Here is a 3373-nt window from a genome sequence, read left to right on the forward strand (position 1 = left end):
CCTACCTGAACTGTGGCCTCTGACCTTGGAAAGGACATACCGGGTTGGATCCAGACAGCGTTTTCACCCATTCTCGCCTGCTTCCCTACCTCACTGGAGCACCTTACCCACCTGGCTTTTTTTACATCTGCAGCCAAAGGAAATCCCACCTTCCTTTTTTACCAACTGAACACATAGCTGGATCGAAGCCACTGCTGAGTGTCAAGATGACTGTGGAACATCCTATGTAACAGAAATGCTGCTCTTGGTGGTTTTTACCGAATACGCATAATTCCTAAAGAATATGCAAAATTCCAGCTTTTTAAGAAATACACAAAGTTCTTTGTCGTGTAAGTGGCATTTGACTCATATGAGAGAGGGAGGGATTCCCTTTCTACACACATGAAATTTGGAAAGCAATATTGATGCAGCAAAGGGTATATGTATGAAGCCCAGTCCTTTCTTAATTACTTACCCTACACCTTTAGAAAATGCATTCTGTCTTGACCGTTGCTTTTAAACTAATCCCAACACCGTCTGAATGCAGTATATTTTTAGACCAAAAAAAAATCCCTTTAGATAAACGCAGGCGATACAGACATGAATCACACAGCCGGTTTAAGAAGATACATTGTTTCTTCTGCTCTACTTGGAAAGTACATGGAAAGACATGGCTAATATTACAGCATCTGGCTAAATAAAGGGAAGTTGGGAAATAAAAGTCTCAGATATAATGAGCTTCTGAGTTAGTGTCTGGGAACTGTTTACTACGCATTCATGAAACAGTTTCATCGCTCACTTGAGGTGCACCACAAAAGACAAACGATGGGGCTCATCTCCTCAGATCATCACCTTGATAAATCTTTTCACTAATGAGATAGTTCAAGACTACTGAATGCCAGACATCCTGTGTGCAGAATTTAAATGCTGAGATAAAACAGACATCTTGAGACTTGGGATTAGATCTTACTACTCTGAATTATAAATGGCTATCAAGAAATTTAACTTCAATGGTTTGGTAATTACAAAAAAAATAAATAAATCAGCTTCTACATAGAATAACACTGCTCCTGGAGATCATGTACTTCCTTGTTATATGCAATACCTCATTGAATTAATCTTCAGTTTAAAAAAAAGTACAACAGAAAAGGAATCAGGAACATGTAGAAAAACCTTTAAAACTGGTTTTGGTGTATAATTTGTAACTCAGTGTCAATGATGACTAATACAAACAATAATTATGTAATCTTTCTTTGTTTTCAACTTACCGCTGGCATTCCGCAGCATGCAGAACTAGATCTTCGTTATTCTTTGCGCTAATTGTGAGCTCATGTTCTGTAGCATTGAACACATCAAGTAGAAGATGGCACTGACGGGTACTGTTGGAAGAGATTGAAAGATGGTGTTATTTAATGACAATCTTAATTTCAAAAGATCTCTTGACCTTTTCCTTATATTGGGTTTTGCAAGATTTTTTTTTTTTAAGTTGACTAGATCATGATCAAGTTTCTGCACAGAATCAATTATGAGAATGGATGTGGGGGGGGGGGAAACCCAGAATGCTTGCTTTTTTTTTCAGATCAGTTAAGGAGATTGGAATCTGTTCAGCAACCCTTAACTCTGATGGAAAATTCATAGCCAGACCAAGACATCGCCTAGCTTGAGGTCCATCTTGTAGAACAACCTGCCTGAGGTCAGAAAGGTTCCCACAGCTCTATCATTCAGCAGAACTGGCATAACAGAAATGTTTGGGAAGGCTTTTTAAAAACAGGATTAGAGCTATGATGTAATGGAATGGTCCAGGGAGGCAGCTTTCTAGGGGAACAGGATTGTAGTCTGTTACAAGGTTTATTGCATCCTGCCTTCACGGCACTGTCTTCTTTTGTGATGCACATCTGCATTTTTACAGTATGTCATGTCTTGGACTATTTTCCCCCCCATTTGCTTTGTTTTCTAGTTCCACAATCCTACTCCTACTTGATCTGGATGGCCAAGGGCTAGCCTGATCTTGTCAGTTCTCGGAAGCTGAGCAGGGTTGACCCAGGTCAGTATTTAAATGGGAGACCACCAAGGAAGTCCAGGGTCGCTACACAGAGGCAGGCAATGGCAAACCACCTCTGAACGCCTCTTGCCTTGTAAACTACAAGGGGTCGCCATAAATCAGCTGTGATTTGACAGGACTTTCTGCCACCAGGTTAACTAAAATGTACGGGAATTGCCATCGGATATGCTAGAAATGGAGATAGGATGTTCCGTTTCTAAGCACCGTTGGTGGATGCATGAGAAAGCCAAATAATTGTAATTGTAATTCTTGTAATTCTATTTTTGAAATTACATTTACCTTTATCTTCCATTTGCTAACCTGTCTCGAAGGCACCGTTCTTAATAAGCAGAACCCGTTTCATCTTGTACCAACACCAACTTAAAACACTGTGGTCAACAGCCTAGTAAAACTCAGGCTACGATGGTAGCTGAGTATCTTGGATGCTGTGAATGCCACCATCGTCTATGAATGGGACTATCACTTTATATGTTTTATTATTATACTGTCGTGGTTTTATTGAATTCTGTGTTTTAGTTGTTTTAATTCAGGGGTCCTCAAACTACGGCCCGGGGGCCACATGCGGCCCACCGAAAACATTTATCCGGCCCGCCAGGTGTTTTTGCCACTGTCCTGTCCATATGCTGCCCAGCACAAGGGGCCCTGGCGAGCGGTAGGGGCGCCATTTCCCTCGGCGCGGCGCTGCTTCCACTTTCCAGGGCCGCAAAAGTTTGCTTTTCTCTCCAACCGCTGGGGACCTGCCAGAGGGCCAGGAGCACTGACAGCCAGGCCGGCACGCCCGCTCTCCCTTCCCAGGGCTTGGGCGAAGGTTCCCAGTGCCAGGCGAAGGTTCTGTCCCTTTCCCCTGAAACTGTCCACGGGCTAAGGAAGAGAGACGCGAGGCTCTGCCGGCGGCAACTCCAGGCTGCTCCGCTGGCTTGGGAGAAAGTCCGTCACTTCCCCTAAATACAGGCCTGGGATCGGGGTGTCAGACCACCACCACCACCTGCACTTCCATGCCACATCCACACAATCACGCCCTGCCTGGAATAAATCCCCCGACGTGGGTTTCCTGCACGCAGACCGGCCATGTGTGCATTGCAACCATGTGTGAATGAGATTCGGGAGGGTAACAAATCCTGGCAGAGTTCGGCGCCTCCTAATCTGGGCTCCCTCCAGAATAACCTCCTTTGTCTTCTGCTGCCGTCTGCCGCACAGCCATGCTTTTGGGGCAAAAGCCCTGGTCAGCAACTAGGAGGCCACTGTGGGAAGGGAGCGCCAGCCGCAGAGGGCCAGCGTCTCACCCTCTCTCCGCCGCCCCCCACGCCATGAGACCTGCTGGCAAGACTTGTC

The 3373-nt window shown here is 45.1% G+C and overlaps 1 long non-coding RNA gene across 1 annotated transcript in view; it reads right to left on the minus strand.

Annotated features, from left to right (window-relative positions):
* LOC107116910 overlaps positions 1 to 3373 on the minus strand; it is a 73174-nt gene that overhangs the window by 58735 nt on the left and 11066 nt on the right. The window contains exon 2 of the long non-coding RNA XR_001482722.1: positions 1248 to 1358. This is a non-coding gene — a long non-coding RNA (uncharacterized LOC107116910). The remainder of the gene's footprint in view (positions 1 to 1247; positions 1359 to 3373) is intronic.

This window comes from Gekko japonicus, unplaced genomic scaffold (genome assembly GCF_001447785.1).
Source record: "Gekko japonicus isolate JY-2015 unplaced genomic scaffold, Gekko_japonicus_V1.1 scaffold2492, whole genome shotgun sequence".
Taxonomy (NCBI): Eukaryota; Metazoa; Chordata; class Lepidosauria; order Squamata; family Gekkonidae; genus Gekko; species Gekko japonicus.